The 26,636-nt window shown below is 41.6% G+C and overlaps 1 long non-coding RNA gene across 10 annotated transcripts in view; it reads right to left on the bottom strand.

Moving 5' to 3' along the window:
- Window positions 1–26,636, bottom strand: part of LOC117806813 — a 105,224-nt gene that overhangs the window by 47,157 nt on the left and 31,431 nt on the right. Inside the window, exon 4 of one of the 10 annotated variants that reach the window (XR_004629760.1) lies at window positions 8,487–9,236. The exons of 4 other annotated variants lie outside the window; for them this stretch is intronic. This is a non-coding gene — a long non-coding RNA (uncharacterized LOC117806813). Of the gene's footprint in view, window positions 1–8,486; window positions 9,237–9,393; window positions 10,833–16,418; window positions 16,500–19,265; window positions 21,870–23,397; window positions 23,497–26,636 lie in introns of those variants that run through there. 5 more of the 10 variants (XR_004629755.1, XR_004629762.1, XR_004629763.1 and 2 more) reach the window with 5 other exon arrangements.

Below are 26,636 nucleotides of genomic sequence, written 5' to 3'. Positions count from 1 at the left end.
TCAAAAGCTTTAATTTGCATGTTGTTTTCACATTTTCATCCTCACTTTTTTTCCCCCCCTCTCTCTCTCTTTTCAGAATCTCTGATTGAGTGCGGTTGCTAATGGCTGCAGTGTGAGTTATAAACTACAAATGAATTCTCTTCAGTCCAAATGGAACTTAGTCTGATATGGGCTCCCAGCATGCATTGATGATTATAGAAACCCTGCCCGTGAAATTGTCTTTGTAATTGTCTCACTGCTCATGGTAAGCCAGATACTTCCCTAATAAACCAAACTGAGGAGACATCGTAGGCACTTAGATAACCTTGCAGGGGAAAATTGCAACCACAAATGTTTTCACTTTTACATTTTACAAACTATCCTCGTTTCATTTGGTTGTTTTTACCAATATATGGAGGGTATCACTTTTATTTTCATTTGATCATAACACCCACACCACAAAAGGGAATAAGTTAACGTGGAATGCCTTTCCTGTAGTCTGTTCCTTTGTGTTTTAAAACAGCACTAAGAGGTATGGATCCCTCAGCATGTAAAGTAATATGGTAACTATTACTGTGTGCGACAACAATGCAAAGTAGTTTTGTGGTTGTTGTCGGGCAGTAAAAGTCAACCAGGCCTGTAATTTCCACATCTATAGCAAAACATACAGTGTTTACAGTCTGTTCTCCACATATAACCCTGCTCTGTAGTCCTCTCAGGGCAACAGTTCCAGCCTCCACTGGAAATCACATGCCCTATAATTCAGGGGCCAGTCTCCAATCTCTTCTCATGTGTCCCCTCTTGCTCATGCTGCATTCACTGTCCCATGTACAACAAGCATTAACAGTTTATCTGCTTGCCTAATGTAGCTTTTCATTTTGAGAAAGTGTAAACAACTTTTTAACGTCATCGCATCGAGGAAACAGGAAGGAGAGGGATGAAGGGGAGATACAAGGAAATTAATTAAGGAGAGGAAGCAACTTCAGACTTCAGGAATGTGCCCCAGGTGAAAACATGTCATTGAATTGACTTCTCGGAGAACAGAGGTTGAACCGGCGCGCCTTGATTAATCAATGCGCCGTGTTTTCTCCCCTACTTGAACCCAAGGCCGAGCTATATTTCACAGAAACAAATTGAGCGGAGGGGACTGACACAGGTCTGACCATAAAACCAAAGGTAATTAGGAACCACTGGAAGACGTTCCATAAAAGACAGTGGGTCAGACACATTCAATAAAGCCTACAGCGGCTGGGCAGAGTCAAACAGAAACAGAACCACTGCAGACTGAAGCAGAGAGGCGGCAGGGGAACAGCGGTGGGAACGAGATGAGGCAGTTTTCACTGGATCTATTATAAATTCACTGTGTTGCAAGTGTGCAAATTTTGATAAATAACACCTTCGCATCAGGGCGGTAATTTGATTTCCTATGTGGTAATCTAAACTAATTGACACAAGAATTGAGCGAGCAACACACTGATGTTAAAGCTTCCTGGCACAACGTTCAAAGCGAGATGTTTCCAGTGTGTCAGGATGGAGCAAATACATCACCGCCTGTACCGTGTGATGCCTGTCTTTTCAGTTGAGGCAACCTTCCTCAATCATACAATAACATGCCAACTTCTTACCATGAAATCCTCCCGTGTGTCTTGATATGTCTGTCTCCTATCTGGGTTCATGAGCGTGCATCATTACGGCAATGCAGATGAGCTAAAAAGAACATTGTGGAGAATCTTTCAAGAAAATGAAGCTCCGGTGGAGGGAAGGTAGCCGAGAAAGGAGGCCTATCAGTTAGTCATTTCGCCTAAATGCCTTCTCTGCAGTACACCACTGGTTAGACGTCTCTTTTTTTTATTACACCACTGTTATGAAATCTGCCAAGGAGCGTCTCTTCTGGCTTTGTGCTTAATGTAGCTCGAAAAGCAAATGGTCAGGCATCCATTCTTCTGCTTTCTCCTCATTACAGAGAAAGAGGGAGTACAGAGCGACAGTACTTCTTCTTTTCAGCCAAGTATTTTGATGTTTATATGCAGAGAAGAAGAGCGTAAGCTGCAGACTGCACTGTAAGCATTTCAGGCCACTGATGAAAAAAAACAGACACTGTTATTAAATCTATATTTAGATGTATGGGGTAGAGCAGCTCAGGCCCTGTTGCATGGGACTCAGTTGCCATATTAATGCCTGTAATTTAATCATCTCCAGATCGAGGAAATTGGGAAGTGTCAACATGAAAGAATAAATAATAATAATAAAAGGCTGAAGGGAAAAGAAGAGGAAGGAGACCACAATTGCTGTCTCCATGCATGAAAGAGAAAAGAGAAATTAAAGGCCTTGGATAAGTGTGTCTTCTATTCATCAGTATTCATTGTTGCAAATCTTCCTATATGTGCTGATGTTGATTAAATGAACATACACACACATTAATCCAACCTTAATGTGAGTGTATGTTCATGATTCTCTTTGGATGTTCTGTTTTCTAACCATAATTATTGGTGCCTTTAAATGGGGTAGCAGCAAGCAGCAAGTTCACAAGTCTAGACGTGTCTGATGACGTTCACAGAAATGGTGGAGCCCATGGACTCCAGTTTCACTCAAATGCATTATGTTTTTATGTAACTGATAGGGTCTGTATTTAGAGGGGTGGAAATAGCCAACATTAGTGAGAGCGCAGCTTGTTCAGCATAGTTTGATTAACATTAGCCACGTACGGGACCAAGAGGAGCCATGGCAAGTGTTAATCTAGATCATTAACTTTGTTGTCTTTTGATTCGTTCCTCGGCACATCATTATCAGTATTTGCAATTCCACATACACTGCTAGTGAAAAGTGTGGAAACACCTTCTCATTCAAGGGTTTGTATTTATTTTAATTATTTGAAACACTGTAAATTAATACTGGAGACATCAAAACTATGAAAGAACATATATGGAATTATTTAATTAACAAAAAAGTGTTAAACAAACCAGAATATGTTTTATATTTCAGATTCTGTAAAGTAGCCCCCTTTTTTCCTTCATGACAGCTTTGCACACTCTTGGTATTCTCTCAGTCTGCTTCATGAAGTGGTCTCCTGGAATGGTTTCTAATTAACATGAGCCTTGTCAAGAGTTCATTTGTAGAATGACTTGCCTTTTTAATGCGTTTGAGACCATCAGTTGTGTTGATCAGAGGTAGGGTTAGCACACACTGGATAGCCCTATTTGACGACAGTTGTAATCCATATTATGGCAAAACCAGATTATTTCATAGTTTTGATGTCTTCAGTATTAATCTACGATGTTGAAAATAACTAAAATAAATAAAAACCAATGAATGAGAAGGTGTGTCCAAACTTTTCACTGGTAGTGTATAAAGCAACAGTGTTACCACTTGAATGCCAAGCCACTATTCACACGACTTCACGAGTTCCATTTGTGGGCGGCATTTGAATTAAGATACAGTGGATAGCAACCGGTGTCTGTTTATTGATTCCAATAATTTTTTGTCTTGTTGCCTTGTTTTTCCTAGCTGCTGTAACTAGCTAAATACTGCGAGGTGTAATGCTCATGGTGGATTAAGAGGATAAGACTGAGTCTTACCCTGTCTTGGTGTTGGGTCTCTGTTAATGATTTAACATAGAGTGGTCTAAACCTCCTATGTTTGTAAAAGTGTCTTGAGATAACGTTTGTTGTGATTTGGTGCTATACAAATAAAGATTGATTGATTGATTGTTCTTTTTTTTTTTTTTTTACTGCAGCAAAATTATATTTAGTGTCATCTTCCCTTTGTCCAAATTTTTCATCTGTTTTTGTACAGAGCTTCAAGCCCTACATGTGTATGAAAGGTTTCACTTTGACATTGAATTACATGTGGAGGTATGCGTGTAACAAAAAAACAAAAAAAATTGGCAGTTTAATTTTCCCAAAACATGTTTTGGTCAGCCTCTGAGCGGGTTATATCATCCATGCAGGGTAGCGTGAGAGGCCGCTGTGGCAGTGGAGCAGACCATCCAGATGGCATCCGCAGCATATGTGGCATGACCTTCTGCAGCACGGGTACACGGGGGCACCGAGTCACTGTGCAAACAGCAGGCGGGGTCCTCAGATGTGTGTGGCCCCCCCTTGGGACACGGCAGCAGAATGAGATGCCCATCACTCTGTGGCTCTGCAGATGCTCCTCACAACTGCCAGGCTTTCGGCTTCATTAGGCCTAGATCAGATACATACAGAGGAGTGCAGCCCGAGGCTATCGCTGCAGCCTCCCTGGGATGCGGCACACACACATGCGTTGACACACACATGCATCCACGGACACGTACACAGACACAGACGCATTTGGAATCATTTCTAAAAGGAGCCAATTTCATCAGTGGAAAGATGTGATGGCGAGGGATTGCTCTTTTTTTTTTCAGTTTCGTGTTTTGAATATGTGCAGGGGAGAGGAGATAAAACCCTTGTGACATGAAGGAGTCAGTGAAAGCGTATGAATACAGAAATCTTTTAATGAACACAGAGAGGAAATTTGTTTCAAGTTTGACCAAATTATGATGGAAACCAGAGATTAGGGGACGTCATTCATGTCGGCATATCTTGGTGTAAGCTCCTTTAAAAAAAATTTAAAAAGTCTTATGGGGTCTTTTTGAAAATAAAGAAGACTAACAAGAAGCTTTTAGAGACAGTAAACAAGAAGGACTGGGATCAAGAGGTATTTCACAGATTCATTATCCTATTTACAGTGAAGCAAACTTGATTGATAAAGAGCAACACCCCTCCTTAGTGAAATAGGAACACTTCCCTGTGAGCAGTTGGACTTTTATTCATCACGGGCGGAGACATTCCCCACCATGCGATATGTAATTAGTGTGTAATCCCCTGCCTTTTTAAAATGAGACCAAAAAATGATGATGCGGAACCATAATGAGATATTAATTCAGAACACTGCAGATAGGCATTTATTTTCTTCTTTTTTTTCCCTTCCCACCTCAATAAAGCAATGCTGTATAAGTTATTACAAAGCTTTAATGTAGATGTGGTTATTACAGCAATTTGTATGGGCAACCAGTGTTTCATTTCCGCTTGTGTCTGTCTTTTTCTCATTAAAACCTCAATCCCTATCCGTCAGTCGTCTGCTTGTTTTGGAGTTACTTATTTGTCAAAGAGGCATTAAGGAGATAGTGCAGGAGGGAGAACAGGGTTACAAATATTGCACACATTTCTTGCCAAAAAAATGCGCATTCTCACCCAGCGCAGCTCCCTGAATGTTGTCATGTGTGTCCAATCTCCAGCACTTGGCTCAATCATGTAAAATATGTCCCAGGTGACAGAAGCAGGTGGTCCGCAATTCAATCCCCCCCTCTCCCACCCCGGGTACCAATGCTGTTCCAGCCCTCTGAGGTTGCGAATGCATGTAGAGTGCGTCGTCGGCAGTGTGTTGAATTGATGATTGAATATTTGAGAAACTGCTCCAATGAGTTGACTTTAGATTGAAGGGGGTTTGAGCAGTTATAAATGAAAAATGGCGGCAGAGAACAGAAGAGCATTGTCCAAATTTGATTAATCCGAAGGGCTGTGTTTGAATAATTGTGTTTAAATATTTGCCCGATCTATCAAAAAGCCGGCGACAATTTGTCTTTGCTCGAATTCGTCCTAGGAATTTGGTTTGACAGTCATCACTTTTAATGTGAAACTCAATTTTTTAACCAAATTGCCCCAAGCACAGTGTTCATGCTATTAAATAATTACAGACCCTCCACTGTTTCCAACTGAAAAGCCCAAATTATTTTCACCACTCCCTCTACAACACATTTAGTCTGGATAAGGAGCCTGTTTATTTTGGAGTTTAACTCCTTCTTCAACAAAAGCTGCTGCATTTCTTTTTTTCCAGGCGTCTTCAAGAATGAAGGATTTTAGTGAGCTACTCTGAATCCAATAAAAAGACAGTTCCACCTTCCAACATTGATTTGTTGTTTGCATGTGTTGAAATATATTTGTCACCAACACCGTTTCATATCTCACATTAGAAGGGGCAAAGGTATTCTCAGATTGCGTTTTTGGCACTGTGTCAGGAGTGTAATTGACCATGTGTGTTTGTGTGCACGTGCGTGTGTGTGTTTTGGGGTTGTGTGTTTGAAAGAGAGAGGGGGTGAAGGGGAGTTGGGTCATCCTGTTGCCTGGTAACAAGCCTCAGATTGACAAAGGAAGAGCAATTTAGGACTACTTTCCCCAGAAATCAATACAACAGGCCTGATGTGATGATGTGAGATTAGCCAAGGGAGAAAAGCCAATGTATTTGGCAGGGGTTACTTCATAACCAAGAAAACTGGGTGTGGAGGAGATTGCATCTGAAACATTGAATATAAAGATATAAGGTCTGGGCACCAAGCTGCAGAAATCTCACCAAAATGAGACTTTTCTAGCCCTTGTCTCCCTCAGGTAATGAGAACTTTAGCAAAGTGAACACTCATGGGGAGGGAGGAATCGGATTTTAGCTCTCTTGTTTAATACCGTCTGTCAGACTGTCGCTAATATTGCCCATGGCGAGGGGATACAGTGCAAGGCTGTAATATTGGAAAAGATTGGAGTGAGAAAGAAATGGCAGATGAATCAAACTTTAGGACAGCTGTAGACATGCAGACTCTTTCTATGCATAAAACATGTTCACTGCTTTCTGATGAAAGTTGGTGGGGAGCGATTACTTCACTTGGAAAGACATTTTTAACCTAAAGGTACAGCATTTTCAAACTACTATACTTCTCCATAAAAAAACTGCAGAATATTAGAACTTCTTCTGAAAACAGTTCTCTCACTTCTTAAAGGTGACATATCACGCTTTTTTCATCAATATATATTGGTCTAAGAGGTCCCCAAAACATGTCTTTAAAGTTTATGCTCAAAAAAACACTTTGAAATTAGATTTTGACATGCCTGAAAAGCCCTCTTCTTCAGTCCTCCTCAGAACACTCTGTTTTCTCTCTGACCACGCCCCCTCACAAAGTGGGTGTGGCCTCGGATGTCCAGCATGTTGATCTAATGTTTACATGTTGGCTGAATATACACGGCTGCTCAGAGATCGCGTTACTTCAACCCTCTGAATCTGATCCAGAATCTGATCCTGACTGAGAGGCGCCTGTAGCAGGACCTTTCTGAAGGATTGGTCACAGATTTAGTGTTTCTTGTTGTTTTATTTGTCAGTATGTCGACGTGTGTCTTGGTACACAGCTACAGCTATGAACATTTAGCTATGTGGCTATGCTAATTAACGCTAGCACTTATCCATGATAAATAAAAATCATCCACTAGATCTTCAAATCTGCAGACGTGGGGAGTAAAACCGACCTCTGCCAGAAAGGCAGCGGGACCTTTTCTGAAGGATTGGTCACAGATTCTGTGTTACTTGTTGTTTGATTTGCCAGTATGTCGACGTGTGTCTTGGTACACAGCTACAGCTACGACATGTAGCTATGTAGCTATGCTAACTAGCGCTAGCATTTATCCATGATAAATAAAAATCATCCACTAGATCTTCAAATCTGCAGACGTGGGGAGTAAAACCAACCTTTGTGTTTATTAAGACAGCCTACAACTAGCATGCCTCCCTCCTAAGCTCCTTGTTAGCACACATTTGTGCAGGTAATGAAAAACGGAGGAGGGATTCAGTATTATTTTATACAGTATATGGGCTGAACAAGCTCCGAGCTCTGACTCCGCGACAGACCGGATATTGTTGTTACGTAACAAAAACACGGAAGTCTGAAACGGCTCGTTTCACACACATTTACAGAAAGGTGTAGAAATCAGAACAGGGGCAGAATGGATTTTTTTCATTCTCGGGGGGTTTGTAGACATGCCAGGGACACATATTTCAGGTAGAGAACCATTAAAAAGTCGATTTTGCATGATATGTCACCTTTAATTAGCAGTGTGGGGTTTATTAAGTTCCCCACTATTTTTTGAGAACCTCTACTCTCTCACTTGCTCAAAGCAGCTTTAGGCCCAACCATACAGCCTATGGGTTTAAACAGCAACAACTAGAGGTGGGAAGGTGGTAGTGATTACAGGGGTTTAAGGTGGTAATCCACTTAATATTACAAAGTGAGGGGTGGGAAATTCAGTATGCTAACGTGAAAAAAAACATTGTGGTACTTTGCTGTACCGACATTTCTAAACTCCCCAATGGCCCTTCAGATCAGATACACAAGACTTCCATTTTTGCCAGATGCACAATGTATCAATCAGCAGAGAGCAGATCAAGCAGGACAGGAAGTCAGGCAACGAAACAAAATTAAAACATCTAGTTAATTTTCAGAATAAAACAGTGCCTGTTATCGCCAAATGGTTTTTCACTTTGCTCATTATAACGCTTTGTTGTTGTAGCAGAGTCATGCCTGAAGTCAACAGGTCAGAGGATTTCAGGGGCCAACAAAGACAACATGAATGAGACGAGGAGTCGGATAAACGTTGATTCTGTAATTACTGCAGGAAAACCTTGGTCACATGACTCCAGCTGTCCGACGGGTCTGCTCCATGCTGGATTCTGAAAACTCAGCCATTAGGCGTTGATTGACATGTGAGCACGAAGTCGGACCAGAGTGGATCGGAGACGGACCGGACCAGATCTGAGGGAAGTCTGATGCAAGTAAATACTGCTCTTGCCACATGGTGTTTGGCATTTAGCTTGCAGTAGTTTTATCTGATTTTTTCTTAAGGTAAACAATTTTACACTCTACCTTGAAACAATACTGGAAAGAGTGGTAAGATGGCACCCAAAACTTGCTAAAGTTGTTACCCTTCGTATCAGAGTGCAAAGCGGTCGAGTTGGGTGGTGATTACCGACACGTTAGAGATTACACCTGGTACTTTAACTCACTGTTAATATAGAAACACTAACAAGTACAGCTTCTTCTCTGTTTTAACGTTCTACCTCTGTGGAATATTTTTGCTGATTTGCATGGTATCTATAAAACCGGAAAGCAGGCTCTGAACCATCAACTCTTTTCATTTGTACAATTTGTCAGAGAGCAAACCAAGAGAAGGTGTCTTTTTGTTGACCATCCCAGAAGTTGGCTCCAAACAGGTTTTCACAGATATCCCATGGATGTGCAAACAGCTTGTCCAAAGACATCCAAGTTAGGTGAACTGGAAAGGCTAAATTGCCCCTAGGTGTGAATATAGTAGGTGTGAACTTGTTTGTCCATCTATATGCCTCAGCACTGTGAGGTTCCTGGCAATCAGTATAGCTCTTCCAATGCATGCTGGGATAGGCTAGATGAAGCTGCTGTGACCCTGAAACGAATGTGTGGTAGATGGATGAATGACACACGTATAATAAGTTACATTGAGGAAACACTGCTGTTATACATAAAGGTGAGGTTATACATTAAATTGCCCATCATATTCTGAATAATTGTTAAACCTTGTGTTGTAAAAAGTATGAGAAATCTTGCAAAGAAATCAGTTGTTTAATTCCTACAAACTTTACTCAAAGTGAGCACTGGCAGATATTGGTAAAAGGGGAAAAATTAAAAGTAATTTGCCACATATGTAACACCATTCAGTGAAATGTTGTACAAAGAACTGTGTGAAGTGATTATTGGTTTGTCCAAGACAGATATGGCTGCAATTTTGACCATGACAGATCCTTATTTTGAACCTTTGTTGAACTGCTCCAACAGAACACATTAGAAGAGGACCAAGCCTTACCCTGGAGTAATAATGCCATGAAACAGAGACAGAGAGGTACTCACACAGACCAGAGCAGATAAGCAGGGAAAGAAATAGCGGCGAACAGATCCTCACACAATGGCTAATCTGGACGACTGGAAGAAGAGATGAAGGATTAGAAAGAGAAACATTCACACAGGCTTCCCTAGGACTATAGCCCGGTGTAACTAGACCCCTGTGAGGCTGGACAGTGGAAACTCTTGATGGGCAGGAATGTAGATCCCAAGGAGCACAGTGAGCAGATTGATGGGGACCGAGAGGAGGGAGGAATGTATGGGCTCTCTGGCCAGTGGGAAAAGAACGGCAGGAGAGGATCACTGTGACCTGTGCTGACACCTCTGTCATCACACGTCCTGTGTCTCAGGCCAGGGAAAAAGAGGAGGTAATAGGGAGAAAGAGGGACTGCAGGAGAAGGAGGAGGGGGCGGAGGTGAAGGGAGGTGGGTGTCCTCAGCCTGACAGCAGGAGGCAGAATGTGTCCAGATCCCAGAGGAAAAGCATGTTGTGTATGCACTCTACACTGCAGGGAATCTATACCAGCCTGTGATTGAGAAAGGAGCCTATGCAGCCGGTAAACACACACACACACACACACACACACACACACACACACACAAACATTTGGCTTCAAAGGGCACGATATAAAATCTAATTTCTATCAAATTAAAACAAGATCAAGCCTGTTAAAAGCTGACCTTCAAAGATCTTTAACATTTTATCTGTGCAGTGCCAACAAAATGTACAACCAGCAAGGTTAGATATTACTTCAAAAGACTGTCACATCAGCTAATCATCAGCAAACGGTATCAGCCAGATCAGGTCCATAATCAATCCGTTGATCAGCACTGGGGATGAAGTCGGGCAGAAACAGTCACCCGGGAGAAATGAACTCCAAAGTCTTTCTGCTTGTCTTCCTTACACAATGATGAGGCAATCAGCCCCTAATAAGCTCTTTCTCTCTCTTCTTCTCTGTCTCTGTCTCTCCCCAACTCGCCCGTCATTTACCAACGACTGCATCATTAGTCTGCCAGGACGGGCCCTTCTGGACTGATGTCTCGGTGTCAGGACCTGCCGCATTAGGCCGCAGCTCAGGTGCTATAATTCACCTCCGTATGGGCGAGGGGTCAATAGAGAGATGAAGCCTGCCGGCCATTAGCTGCTAAGAGAAAGACAGTGAGGTTGTGTCAGGGTCAGCGAGGGTCATTGTTGTTAAGCAAAGTACTGCAGGAGGGGAGGAAGACGAGAAGAGGTGTTGGTATTAAAATGAAAGGAATGGAGCAAGGAATAAAGGTGTGAATGGGTTTATTATAAGGCTTGAACAGGTTGTCTGGAAGGATGACAGGGGGTTGAACTCTGTTGGTTTTGGTGTTAAGAGTTGTGGAAATATAAAGATGTTGCTGCTGCTGAGCTAGGCTTTCATCTGCTCACAATCTATATGTTCTAAAGGTCTCCTGGTTGGACGTGTTTGCAAGACTTTACAGCCAGTGGTGGTAGCTCTATGGTGTCGCATTCAGTCGGTGTGACACTCAATCTAAATGCAAGCAATGCTCAAAATGACAGAATGGTCAGGCTGCTTGGTTTGTTTGTTTTGCAGATAAACTGTTTACAGTGTTCACTCTTTGGTGTGTGCATCCCATGCAAAAATGTGGTTGCCATAAATACCAGTGAGGTACAGCTAAAGCCTGATTTATACTTCTTTTTTAATTTTTTTTTTCTTTTCTCTTCTCTGTATACATATTTCTGGTTTGTTTCTGGCCTGATTTATACTTCTGTGTCGAATCGGTGGCATAGCCTACACCGTAGGTCTGCCTAGGTCCCATACCTACGCAGAGCCTTACGTAGCTGACAAGCACCTTCTCAAAATGTAACCAGCGCCGAATCAATGCGGATCGCAAGCCCTGTGATCGGTCCGCTCGGTGGCATTGTATTTCCTGCATCTACAGCACTACAGGATCCTGGACATCAGCTGCACATCGGCCGTGTATTTCATCTCCTCTGATGTGTCCTCTCTGTTCTTCCCTGTAATCATTGCAGCAACATGTATCAGCTGTAATTTAACATAATACGCTCGGAATCACTGTGAAAGAGTAAACAGAAAATGTAGCGGGCCGGAAACAGGCGACCTGACTATCAGAGAGACCACATGGCCCACAAGCGTTTCGGGGGAGTATTGCTGCACGCCATAAACCAGCCTTGAGACTAAAGGGACTACGATTAGTTTTTGAGCAGAACACAAATTCCAGAAACCAATCTGATGGCAGTAGATGGAACTGCTGTCAAAACAATTCGCCAAAAAACAAAAATGTCATCATCTCATTATTTTAGCTGGGTACTCATTGTGATCTAATCTCTCTCACTTGTTAAAAAAAAAGAAGAGGTTGGATATTCTGTGTCTCAGGGCAGGAAAACAAACTCTGCAAGGAGATGATTTTATCTCTCGCTTTTAGCAAAGGAAGATCCAGTAGCCACTGCAACTTGTCGCATTTGAAGTCTTCCTATGAGCCAGTGAGAGAAGGCTTAAAACCTGAGAACCTATCACAGTGCAAGCCTGACCTATAAAACGGTTTTGGCTAGTGATGCAACAGATCACAGTGGGAGTGTGATCCATCCGGACTGTCCCTCCCTCGATGGTAAGAACTGCCTGTGATCCACAGATGGATGGAAAATGTATCATCATGGTTTACAATAACAAGTTGTGACTAGCTATTACTGTTTGCTGAAACACTCACCTCTGAGTACAGACATGAGATAGGTTCCAGTCTGTCCCCCGCCTCTGCATGCTCTGAGTGTGTGAGTGAAGGGAGGGGGGAGAGACAAACTTGAGTGTTCGATAGGTGTTAACAAAATTATTAAAAACAGGAAGAGTTGTATTTAGAAAATACCGGGGGACACCTGTGGAAGCAACGTTACACCTGAACAGTTGGCAGGAAATAAAGTTTTCCCTATACACCATGCAGATGGTTCTGGATATGAAGATAAAAGAGAGACACCTTTGCTATTTATTGATAAAAACAGAATTTGCACAGCGTTGGTCCTCTCCTCGTCTGAGACACAGGTCAAAGACAAAGCATCACTCCACTTATGTAAACTGCGCTGTGAGAGCAGGGACGATAATTACACACCGTTAAGGTCCCAAAACACGCGCAGAGAGGGAATACAAGGGGATCGAGACATAATGATATGAGTACAAGAACACTTCACATGACCCGGGAGTGCACACAGCTGGAGCGCTCACACACAAACACAGAAGTTGACTCCGAGTTGAGTCATTTTCCTGAATTGATTGCACTTGCTTTATAAAGGTGTCATTTCTTAATGGTTTACTGTAAGAGATAGGTTCAATTAGCCCTCATCAAAAGCTGTAATCGTTGCTTAATAAGGCTTTTTATTTAAGCGGAAAGCCCTGTAACTATTTTATTTTATTTCTTATGTTATATTTTTTGGCTTTTTAAAAAATAAAAATAAAAGAATTTTGCCTTTATTGATAGGAAAGCTGAAGAGAGACAGAAAATATGGGGAGTAGAGAGTGGGGAAAGACATGCAGCAAATGGTCGCAGCTGGGAGTCAACCGGCAACCTCTGCAACCTCTGCAACCTCTGCGATGAATACTATAGCTCTGTATGTGGACTATAGCCTTGTGTAGACCGCTAGGCCACCAGCGCCCCAGGAAAGCCCTGTAATTGAGATGCATGGAGATGCATTTTGATTCCCTGTTCCTTGAAATGCACATTTAAAGGAGTAAAACGTTTTAAAATTAATTTCTTTTTTTTACCAATCCGTAAAATGTTGAGGCAGATGTGTGTCTAACAAGAGTTTGGTTCTGCTGGAGGTTTCTGCCTGTTAAAGGAAGTTTGTCCCTTTCTGCTGTAACTTGCTAAATGCAGCAAAGTGCTCTGCTCGTGGTGGATTAAGATGAGATCAGACTGAGTCGTGTCAGTAAGACGGGACTGGATCTTATCCTGTCTTGATGTTGAGAATGATCTAGACCTGCTCCGTTTGTAAAAGCGTCTTGAGATAACATTTGTTGTGATTTGGTGCTATATCAATACAGATTGATTGACTGAAAATGATTTGAACTACGATCCTGGATCGTTGATCTAAACCGCACTGGGAGACTTGTGATCTGTTGCACCCCTCGCTCTGGCCAATCCGAACACAGTCCAATCCTAGACTGCTAACATGAGTTCTCCTTATCCAGAGAGGCACCTGGATACAGCTCACACACAGATGAATGAGTTTGAATAAGTTCAAGGGACTTGCACAAATTTGAAAGTCTTTTAAGGTCCCTGGTGAATTGTTTTTTCTATCATTCAACGCATACACATATGCCATCTTCCATAAGATTAATAAAACACAACATAAGATTTCACTGTGCTCTGTTTACTGTCAACTCTCATAAACAAATGACATCATTTATTTATTAGTTGCTGACTGGAAATGTTATCTGTCTTCATCCTGCAGATTGTGCATGTTAGAAAAAAAAAAGAAAGAAGCCCATTGAATAATCGAGTGACTCAGTCTTGGCTGGCAATTGCTGCGACTCAAATATCTGTTAACAGACTGCTTCCTGGCAGAGTTACATCAGCTCTGGCACCAGCCAGGCACACAGAGAGAGCCATTAGTCAGCACTATTCTCTCCTCTCCGGCTACAGCTACAGCGCCGCATCCGGCGGGGGCTTCACAGATCAGCTGATAACTCATAGTTAGTGTCATTTATTGTAATCTAGGTCGCTTACAGATTCATATCTGAGGCTAAGGCAGCTTTATTAACTATTGCCAAGTTGGGATATACAGTCCATGGTTCCTGTCTTCTTGGAAAGTAGTCTTAATAGAAGGGCTCTGTGTGGATGTATGTTACGTATGGCTTGCTTTGTTTTATCAGTTCCAGTGCATGCATGCATGTGGTTTTATACATGTGTTTACAAACCCTGTGTATGCAAAACACACTGACTGTCATTCTGTAACATGACAGCTGCACAGGCATGCACTGTTTTGCAGGCAGGGCCTCTTCCTTGATAGAGCCCATTATTCTACGGCAAATTGCTTAATGCTGGCATTGAAGGCGAGGTGACAAGGAGAATGCAAGGAATGAATCCTCTGCTTGTAATCTGAGGCGGGATGTGTCACGCTCCGGAGTGTTATCACCAACACAGCATGGGATGAATTCCGCCATTTTCTCTCCACAGGGCCATGACAGAGCTCTCCTGTCTAGCAGGCCCCAAGGGGGGAGGAAGAAGGAAAAGCACCCCGGAGAAGAGAGCACAAAGGAGGAGGAACGGATTGACTAGGAGCTGTTGATAAACTTTCAGAATAGTTCTCTGTTGGAAATGGCTCAGCGGCCCCATCGTGAAAGAAGGAAGAAGAAAAAGTAAGGAGGAAAAAAAGCAGGAGGCTGAGGGGAGAGGGACTGAAGGGTTTCCTTTTGCTAAATCAGAAGCAGCTGAGTGAAGGGCGACAGATCAGGAACAAGTGCGGGTTCACTCATTGGGCTGTGTTTTAAATTACTTTTATAATCTAAACGACCAAAGCCTGTTAAGAACATCAGGGCTTGAAGCTTTTTGCGTGCGTGAACATAAAGTCTGTGCATTCTTGCATGAAACACCATTATTTATCATCGCTCTAGTAACACAAGCAGTCATTTCTCCCTCAGTTTATGTCAATATTCAAAAGAACCTGTCAGGACTGTATTTCCTCAAATGAGTCATCAAAACGCTGCTGTCAATCAAACACAATGTGGTGTTCTGATCCTTCACGAGACCCTGACAGGCCCTCATAATTCAACTTCACAAAGTAATGCTTCAATAATTACTTATCCTAATTATGATGGCCAAGGAGTGTTATGCATTCTTTTTCGATAGCAATTCTCTAATTAGCATATTTTCATTATCCTGGCAAATTAATAATTTAGAGGGTCTGTAGTAGACATGAATTATTAGACTATGGTACAGTGATGGATTTAAAGGGGCGCTACACTCAATTTGTGTCTCAATCCCTCCCAGGGTGACATGAATAATTAGGAGAAAAGCAGTCCTCCTGTGAGGCAGTTTGAACGTACAAAGGTGAAAATTACTGAAGGGAAGGACAAACATCTTTAGAAATACTTGTTTCTCTACATTGTAGACTCTCCAATTTTTTCTCTCAAAGATAGATTAGCTATTTGCACATTTTGGTTTTCTTTAATTATAAATAGATCCATTCTGATGACGATAATAAGAGATGGATGGAGTCTTATCCTCCGTATGTGTCTATGTGGGAAGTTTTCTTGGATAAAACTTCAAAATTCAAATTTGTGTGTTTTTCTTTCTGTTTCCAGGTTGAACTTTCTTAAATTATGTAATCAAATTTCAGCAGGGGCCTAAAATTGCTTTGTATTTCTTCCTCTCACTTCCTTCTCTGTCTGTCCGTCCAGCAGTCACTTTAAATGCCTCTTCCTTTTCTCCTGATTGTCACTTAAAGATAGATAAGCTATTTGCACATTTTGGATTCCTTTTATTATAAATAGATCCATTCTGATGACGATATTAAGCGTAGGATGGAGTCTTATCCTCTGTATGTGTCTAACGTGGGAAGTTTTCTTGGATAAACCTTCAAAACTCAAATTTGTTTCTTGTTTTTCTTTCTGTTTCCAGGCTGAACTTTCTTAAATTATGTAATCCAATTTAAGAAGGGGCCTAAAATTGCTTTGTATTTCTTCCTCTTACTTCCCTCTCTGTCCGTCCGTCCAGCAGTCACTTTCAATCCCTCTTCCTCTTCTCCTGATTGTCACTTTCACTCTCCAACTCCCCACTTTCTCTGCCAGTCTTTCTGGTCCGGTTCTAAACAGACTCTGTCAGAGTGAGATGAAAATAAAATGATTTATGTTGTCCCCCTCCCCACTTGTTCAAAGTAATGAGATTCCATATTTCAACCAGCTTGACAGATGGATTGGAAATTAAAAGCCTTAGATAAGTAATGCCTTTTTGATGTTGGACTGTGAATAACTCACCCGAGCTGATTGATTTCAAAACTCTTGTGACAAAGTGCGCATGCTGTACAGCGGACAACATGCCCATACTACTACATGTCACACATTAGTTAATGTGGAGGGTCTGTCTCACAGAAAGCACTTTCGAGGAAGCCTTATTTTCATTCATTGAAGTACATTAGAATAGTAAAGGGTCGATATCTACAGGAGCGATTGTTGCCAAACCAAGAGGAGAGGTGATGCATAATGCAGGAGAGGGCGTTTCACCTTGAATAGTAGTGAAGCATTAGTTTGAATCCATGTTAGATCCTGTATTTTCCATCTGTAAAGCGCATACAGAGCAGTGTGACAGCTTTATGTTTGATAAATGAAGGACAAAACATCTGTAATGTTTTCCCGATGTCAATATCAGAAAGTGATTTTGCACAAATGTTCCCAGAACTTTAACATTCGACTGTAAGTGCCTTACTCTCTTTATGTCTTTTCTGCTGTGGTTCAGATTCAATAAGGGAAATCAATAAGGGATAATAGCTTCAACTCACTTACTTTGCATTTACCTCAATGGCGTTCTTCATGAAAGGGGTGAAAGCCTCTATGATTTCATGCGTTTAGCGTGCAATATTCGTCTAAGCTATGCACATTATATCATTTCTGCATATGACCTTTGCTTGCTCTAATTCTGCTCTTGTTCTCCACAGAAGCCGGGTGCCACTAGGCTTTCATTACATCAGCACCTGCAGTCAATTTGTGAGAACAGACAGCTGTCTATTGCCTTGGAGGAGACAGAGTGAGAATATCGAACCGCTTCATTCTGCGGAGACACAACACCACCAACATAACAGTGATTCATCAAAAAAAGTGCTTGACGAGCAGAGTCTTCCCTCCACTTTCTATTTTTCATCAAACATTTCAGCCGCAAAAAGTAATTCCTAATATGAAGCAGAGGAGCGCAGGTATCTGGATGAGTGGTATTAATGGTAATCCAAGTTGTCACATGCTGCTGAAAGACAGAATTTTAAAACATGAGACGGAGTGATTGATTATGCCAAAGTGTTTCCTAGAGGTCATATCGATTGGGGTTGTATGAGGTAAACTCCTTTTTTCACTTCCTCACCAAACTGACATTTCACTGGACTCTCAACACAAACCTAGACGTTTGATCAAAAGCGTGATTCAGGATCGGAATGAGAAAGGAAGACCATGTAAGACAATGTACACAACAGTAATCTCTATCCAAGTAATCTGATTGGACATGAGGGGGTCAATAATGTTGATATACACTACAACAGCACTGGGACACTTGACTAGATTATCACTCTGCCACAGGTGTTCTGAGTACTTCTGTTCAACATTACAGGACAGAGTCTCTGTCTGGTTGAGTAAGTGTATGAAAAAAAAAGACCATGAAAGAAAATGTCCACAACATTAGATTCTAAACCGAGTAATCCGATTGGACAAGAGGAAGTCAATAAGTGCTGATAGACAGTACAACAGCACTGGGACTTTTAACTATATTATCGCTCTGCCACAGGAATACCTTTGTGTAACATTAGAGAAAAAGAACTGTGGTTGATTAAGTGAGCTGTTTGAGTAGAAAAACACATAGCAACTGTCAACAGACACATGTTTCAATGGTGTCAAATGGAAACAGATAAAAGTATATATCAGCACTTATTTATTTTATCTTATTACTATCACTGCTTTTTTCTTTCCCTCTATGTATTATGTATTTCTATTTTAAATTATTCTTAATTTTATTTTAATTCATTAGTTTATTCACTGATCTACTTACTTGGGTTTTCAATTCATTCAGCATATATTTCTGGGAATTGTATGCCTTGTATAATATAGATACATGTAATTTTGTAATATGAATACGTGTATAATCTATATAGACTATATATATATATACCCACTCCTTGCACTATTTTATGGATGTCAAAGGCCTTCATAACTATGTAAACATGTTATTTTGCTCTGGATGTCTTATGTGTTCTAGTACTTTGGGGTTCCTTTATATATATATATATATATATATATATATAAAGTGCTACTTTTTTTCTCTAGGCTGCATAAACATTACACAGAAGTGACAGCGTGGACAAAGGAGACACCAGACAGAGCGATGAAGCAGCAGAGGAACTTATAGCGAGTTGAAAACATGTGAATATGTTGGTATGTTGATTTCCCTGTAATACATGCAATGAAAGTATCTAAACCTGTTACCTGTTTACTGAGATACACTGACAGAAAGAAGAGTATATGAAAGATATATATATATATATATATATATATATATATATATAGCCATTTATTTATTTATTTGTAACTTTATTTAGAAAAGTGCTATAGAAACAAAGATTACTATTATTATTATTATTATTATTATTATTGATGTACATTTTCTCTTCTATCATTTATTTTCACTCCCTGATATCATTTCTATTATTTTTGTTTCCTTTAACAGAAAAACATCACTTGCCTGAACTGTTTAAGTTGTTCTCCCAAATACAATCCTTAAAAATTCAAATAAACAGAGCTTTGAAAAAAAAAAAGTATACATCAGTAGCTATTCTCAGACTTGTGAAAGGTAAGGTAAATGTACTTTATTAATCACCATGGGGGAAATTCATCATTTTCACTTGTGTTCTTTTCTGATCATGCTACACACACACATAGTTTGATACACATACAATCATGCACAAACATGCTATGGACATGCACTCAGGAGAGCTTTCACAGTGAGGAGGCCGCCATCAACCAGCGCCACCCGAGCAGTTGGGGGTTCAGTGCCTTGCCATTTGCTCAAGGGCACCTCGGCAGTGTCCAGGCAATAGAACCAGCACCTCTCCAGCCACCAGTCCACTTGCCACACTTTGTCCATACTGGGACTCGAATCCACGACTCTGCGGTTCCCCAGCCAAGTCCAAGACTGAGCTACTGCCGCCCCAAAAAAAAGCAGGTGTCCAGGAAAATATTTATGTTTTTTAGCAACAGAGTAGTTTCAGTCAAGTTGTGGTGCTTATTGTGTATGCAGAGACAAGTTTCTAATAAAATAAACAAAAAAACTTGTTTTGTCTTGTCTTTGTCACTTATTGTATTCGTAAGTCAACTGCTGTATGAAAGTGATATTGCACTTGAGGCCATGCTGTTGTACTGAATATCAGCATGCTTTCAGCATTTGGCAAAAATCTTAGCCGTGCTGATATTCAGTATAACAACACTCTCTCAAGTGTGATATTGTTCCAAACAGATGTTTGTTTTTTTATTCTCATTGTTTCATTTGTTTTTTAAGATAAAAGGTCATGCAGGATCACTTTGAAGTAAAGAATTCAGAGTTTGTGCTTTCATGTTTTTGGACTTTATTTTCTCAGCTGAAAAAGCCAGCTGGTGGGTATGACTGATGTCAGACGGGCCAGCCTTATTAGTACCACAGGTGCATAATCCCAACACAGTAGCCTTCTGGGTAGCATATTGGCTGTTAAGGGGAGCTATGAATACTCGGCTTCGCACTTAAAAACTTCACAAACTGATACACAAAACAGCTCTGCACAAAAAAGTAAGCCAGCAAGCCAGTAAAAGTTCTGTATGTTTTCCTCCAAAACTGAGACTGTTCCACAAATAATCCATCACAAAAACAAATACGTACAAATGAATAAATAAAGATGCAGTCCAGGAGCTGCCTGCCATGCGTATCTCCTCCTTGTGTCTCTGAAAAACAGTGGGCTCTCTCATTAGGCACAGGGACGACATCTAGTTATTCATTACCGGCTCCATGCAAAACCCTGCTATTAAAACTCTAAAAGCCATTAGAGAAATCCATAATGAACCCCACCAGCAGCAGCAGGTGCACATAGGGGGCTGGCTCTCTGAGATGACACAAACAACACAGCTACATGACAGTTTGTAGCCCATTAGCATCACCACCTCTGCCGCTAGGACCATTCTGAGTGCAGTTTAATGTTGGCTGGCTTTGAGTGGCTGGATTTTGAGGCGAGTCCTTGCTCCGACTCGCTTCATTTGACATGCAGTGCGAGTCAGAGAGGTGCTGGTTGTTGGCAACGCATGGCGGTGTTAGTCAAACATGGTGTGACAGTATTGACTGGGGCCTGTTTACTGAAAGGAGTTCAGAACAGGATCAGCTAAACATACATTATGGTAGATCGATACTGGCTGAAGAACTGAGCAATGAGCTTGATATTAGTCTGGCTTCACTACCAGCCGGCACTCGGCCACTTAAGACTTCCCCTTCCTGCAGCTTTTTCCCATCTCTGCACGGACCGATAACTGCTGGAAGGGGAATTATTCTTCTGTGGTACCACGGATTGATTTGGTGTGAATCTGGTCTGGGGCTAAATAAGCAAACATCTAGAGAGCAGCCAATAGAAAGAAAAAAAATCAGCAAATGCAAAACAGAGAACAGGAAGGAGAGAGAGAGGAAAATGTGTATTTGGTCTCCTGGGTCTTGGCTCCCCATCATTATAACCTTAGTCATACTTCATACTTCCTTCCCTTTTATCTTTGACACACTCCATCTGTTTCTCATCACAGTAAAACCCAATATAAATACAGTACCAGGCCTGTGTATGCACAGGGCACTTTGTGTTTAACATACAGTTCTAGTGCATACTTTGTCTGAAGTGTAGCTCTAATCGTACATTTTTTAGAAGGTTTAAAGCTTAAAATTTTAAAAGCGAGTTATCCTGTAAGATTACAGTAAAAATCAAGAAAAATGAAAGAGCTTGTGGTGTTCTGGAATCTGGTTTATATGATATACAGGAGCTTTAAATCCACGTACTAACTGACTGACAGTTGTACACCACAGGTAACTCCCTGGTCTGCAGCCCTTCCATGTCAGAACACAATGGTCGTATTGACCTCCTGGGAGAGCACGGTTCAAGACCAACTGACCCCTAAATTCTCCATCAAACACCAAAGCAAAACAAGTGTGTTCACGCCGGGGTCGTGCTTTCTACGCCGACAAGCCGCCCTGCCTTTAGCCCCACGCAACCTGCAAGGTGTGTGGGTGGACAGAGGAGCCATCCATAGGGAGAAGGGAAGGCGGAGGGGGGGGCTACAGATGAAGTATGTCCTGGGCGCCTGTGATTGCCCCACCACGGTGAACCTCATCTGTACCTCATCCCTTCTTCCAGGGTATGCAACCATGAAGTCAATCAGCACGACACCAGGGCATCAATCACTCAGGCTCCCTTTGGAGTGACCTGCTTGCTCCTGGAAAGCATACAGAGCAAAAAAAAAAAAGGAGACCAAGAGAAAAAAAATCACATGAAGGTAAGTTGGCATGGGGTAGCTTTTCATTGCCTGTTTCAGACAAGCTGCACAATGCGACTCATCAAGGGTCCATTTATCGCATTAGTGTACTTTTTAAATCTCACGGCTCCCCACATGGTGTCATTTGATTAGAATAATATGCAGTTACAACTACACTTTCTGTCTGGAGCCCCGTATCTTCCCTCTTTCACATTGTGCTAAAGGAGAAAAAATCAGTTTTTTCCCTCTCGATTAGCCCGCCAGCAGTTTTGCATCCTCCTCCAAACAAATCTCCTGCACCAAAGGGCCCTGGCCCCATTAATAATTCCCTCTCTAATCTCCCCCTTCCATCTGATCAGGTCTTTTCTTCACAGCCCCTCTCCATTTCTCACCTGCGCAGAAACTCCATCAACACCTCCTCCTCTCCCCCTGTGCAGGGTTCACCGCTTTTGATGTCCCGTTGTTAGCTTAAAATGAGCTTTAACAACTGTATAATCTGAAATAACATTGCCTCAGCCAATTCCTGGAAAGGGGTGGTAAAAAGAAGAAGCAGAAGAGAAGACGGAGGAGAAGAAAGAGCGTGTTCCGAGCTAATGGATGTTCTCTGGATGTGTAATGTAATAATTTTTGGTGAAAAGGAGCAGGAGAGTATAGGGAGGAGGAAGGGGGGAAAAAATGAAATGGATGGATGAGTAGAGGAATAGATGAATAGAGGTGAAGGGAAAGAGTGAGAAAGGAAGGAGCGGAAAGCAGATGGAGCCTGAAAGAGGTCGGGGCTGATTTAATCTATTTGCAGGGCCTGTGGTTGTTCCTCTCAGTCCACTCTGACAGGCAGGAGGGATTTGGCAGGCCGATCAAAATTATAATCTCATACTCTTCTCACATCACATTGGCAGATGGCACGCATGTGGTCGCCCTGCTAAGTTCTTCCTGCCACTGATGCCATTGAATGTGTGATAATAGTCGATGACCTCTTTCAGTTAAGTGCTTGACTTTATTCCCTTTCTCTCCCTCTCTAAGTGTATCTCTCGCGCTGTTTCTTACAGTCTGGAAGAGCCAACTTTAAATTATTCTGTATCTGAATTGTTGATGTACCCGGAGTTAAAACGTATCTCTGTGAGCTTGCATGCTTGGCTGGAAGTTCCTCTGATGTTTAATTCATAATCATTATGCAACTCAGCGCTGGACTAGCCTTTGCTCGACCTCAGTAATCTTTGAGGATTTCATTATTAGAGATAGCAATCTCCGATGCCGCAGAGGAAGAAAAAAGGACCACACTCTAATTCACTCTTCCATGACTCATCATTACACTCTAGAGCCTCAGCAAGTAGCTGCACCACCTCCTCACCGTCCTCATCACGACTAATTCCCCATTTCCTTCTTCCCCCTTACCTTGCATTAAGTAGCCGGCTCCACTCCCTCGCTCCATTCAAACCCTTGGTGTTGGATGTCACTAACAGCACTTACTGCTCCTGCAATACAGCAAAGAAGCCTGCAGCTGCCTGGCCGACAGTCCCTGGTGTGGTCAGAGTAGGAGGCCTATTGTGGCCGGGCCATTGATCGAGAGGAGTAATGGATCTGGCAAAGGCTGATAATGCATGATGTAATTGTCAGAGGGGTTTAATTATATGCTTATTACATGAGGCACTGAGTATTCACGCTCCCTGCGCATTTACTGCACACGCTCTGTGAAGGCCATAAGGAAACGGGAGGGAAAAAAAATCATGTGTCATTAAGAAGGGAGATTTAAGCTGCTGTTCGAATTTACGCCATTGGACAAGGATTGAACTGTTACCTTTAATAATAATAATAATAATAATAAAATAAAAAACAGCTTTATGGTTACAGTACCTCTATAATTGTGGTGTTGAGATCCCTGATGCCATACATACAGGTATTTCCAGTTTACCCATTGACATTGAGGAGTGTGAGGGTCCCAGTTAATCTAAAATTTCTATCATGGCACACAGCCCTCCTATCCCTCCATCCGCTCATCCCTCCAGGCCATGCTGAACCGTAATGGTGGCCTCATCGCATGTCTGAGTGCATACGCTACACTGAGCAATGCTTTTCAATTACCTGCGCTGGAGCCCTAGATGAAAATACATTGCACATATTTCTGAGGCAAAATGCTTAGGTCAGACGCGCTGAGAAATAAAATATACCTTATGTCATTTAATTTGACAGTTGTCCTTTCCCGGCGGTTGAGTAGAGGTCGTCATATGTACGGCTGTGGTGGTAGAGCTGTGTACAGTGAGTGAGGACGTGTGCAGTCAATGCAGATGTGTTTATGGATCAAGTTAGTCATGCTGGGGGGAAGTTTGGGAAATAGTATGAATCTGAACTCAGCTGCCTTAGCAGGTGCACAAAAAACCATACAGGCCTTATCACCTCACCACCACCTGTGTGAGGAAGTTTTAAGTTTGATTTCTGCGATTTCAGCCTAAGAGGGAAAAAATCTGACTCTTTTAAACTTCCTAACGAGGGATGGGTATCAAGAAGCGGTAGTTTCTGGTCCTGGTACGTGACAGGACAGCACCAAAAGTTTCCTGTCAGTATTTAATGTTCACTTCCTGTCTCCCTGAAAGTCATTTATGTATTTTTTAAAGCTCATTTGTGGGGCTTACAGCTTTTATTGCAAAGGCCTGCTAGATACAGAGAGACAGGAAATATGGGGATGACATGCACCAACTCCTGTCAGAATCAATTCTACCATCAGTGATTCAAAGACTGTAGTCTGTACACTTTAGCTAAACTGGCGCAGCACATATTGTTTTTATTTGTTTCATTCTAATTTAGTGAGCATCTGTTCCAAACTCATGACTAAGCCACCCGTGTTGGGCAGTGGCATTGTGTTGCTGTGGTCTCATGCTGGAGACAGTCTAGTGGGTCTACACGGTGGACAGAATAAAGTGTTGTTAAGTTTGCGAAAGTTTGACTCTGCTGCATCTTTGTGATGTTTATGCAAAAAGCCAGTTGCATCTAAAACCAGCAACCTCATGAACCAAAACTACAACAGTCTACAAGTCTGTAGCAGTGCAGCGTGTTCAGTACAGCTGTAGCAAAGTGGCTAATGCTAACATGAATGTTAGCATTTCTGTTTGTACATCCTGAGTCCAGCAGACGAGGCCCAGTGGCTCAAATGGCAATGCTGCTGATGGGAATACCCCAAGTCACAGTTGTTAGCTAGCTTCAGTTGTAAGCACCTCTAATTTATGTTCCAATTTCATTCATAGATGGCGTCAGTCAAGCTGCATCTGCAGTGAGTTACGTCAGCAGAAGTCAGACAAGATTTTTCATCACTAAACATTGCTGATTTCAAACTTATAGCTAAAGATTTACTTTTCTTTACTGCAGTGGAGTCCTGTTGGTTTTGAGGTCATAGAGAAGAGTACAGAAGAGGATTAGGGCCACTGGAATTCTTTTTTGAGGAATCAGCCTGTAGTTCACTGACTTTTTTTTCCTAAAAGTTCTCAGATTAAAGTCAGAATTTATTTATATTTTCAGAATTCTACCTTTAATCCCAAAATCATGACTTTCAATTCAGAATTTTGGTTTAGGTTCACTTCACAAGAAGTCATAGAAAAGAGTATGGAAGAGGATTAGGGCCATTGGAAAATAAAGAATGGAGACCTGGCAACTTTTTCTTTTTTAATCTGACCTTTTTTTAAATTCTGACTTATAAGTCAGAATTAGGGATGTACATTTGAAGTATTTTCCGTGATCGATTTTTGGAAATGTTAACGATCAATTATCGATTAATTGATAAAAAAAAACATTATTATTGTTACGTCAAAAACAATGCCAAATAGGTTGTTTCCCCCTAGATTGTATTTTCTACAGCAACAAAATGCAAATAACTGACGGGATTGAATACGGGCACACATTTGACACGCAGAATATCAACGATCAGGCTCATTAAAATATTCTCCGCGGACATAATCTTATAAAGTGAAGGCTCATAATACTAACAGAAAAGTACTTCAGTCTCACAGTGTCCAGTTTTCTGTCTACTCGTTCTTATTGAGAAAAATAAACATGTGTGTTTGGTCAGGTGTCAGCCAGGAGAGCAACCGGGTCATAATCAGTCCCGCTGGAGAAAAGCTCAGACGGCTCTGATGTTGCTGATTTGCAAACATAGCGTACCAGAATTTCCCACCTGTCTGTTGCCTTCGTATCCAAAGGTGGGAAATATCCTGTTTAAAGCTGTCAACCTTTGTGTCCGTGTTGTTGTTGGCAGCAGTTTTGTATTGATCCTCTTTTAAAAAGCGCACGTGGAGCACCTGATGCACAGCCGCAGCCGCCAGCTGAGCGTCTCCGCTGTGCACAACACCTTTAACAGCTGATTCACATCGAAACATGCTTTAAACTTAAAACACCTCCCTGATAGCTGAGTGTAATATGAGACCACATGATGTTTGTTCCACGTGACGGAAAATTGATAACAAAAATGTGTGTTTCGAGTAATTTCTTAACAATCAATTAATCGATAATCGATTAATTGTGGTCATCCCTAGTCAGAATTCTTAAAAAAATAATTGTAAGTTCTGAGATTACAGTCAGAATTCAGATTTTTTTTTTTCCCTCATAATTCTTACTTTAATCTCAGAATTTCTAGAATTCCGAAATTGAAGTCACAATTCTGATGAACAACTCAGACATTTTTTTTGGAAGGTTTTGCCAGTAATGGATCCACTTTTTCCCCCAAAATTCTCAGATTAAAGTCAG

Source organism: Notolabrus celidotus, chromosome 22 (genome assembly GCF_009762535.1).
Source record: "Notolabrus celidotus isolate fNotCel1 chromosome 22, fNotCel1.pri, whole genome shotgun sequence".
NCBI lineage: Eukaryota > Metazoa > Chordata > Actinopteri > Labriformes > Labridae > Notolabrus > Notolabrus celidotus.
The sequence above is the reverse complement of the archived record's forward strand: the minus strand, read 5'-3'. Positions and strand labels throughout refer to the sequence as shown.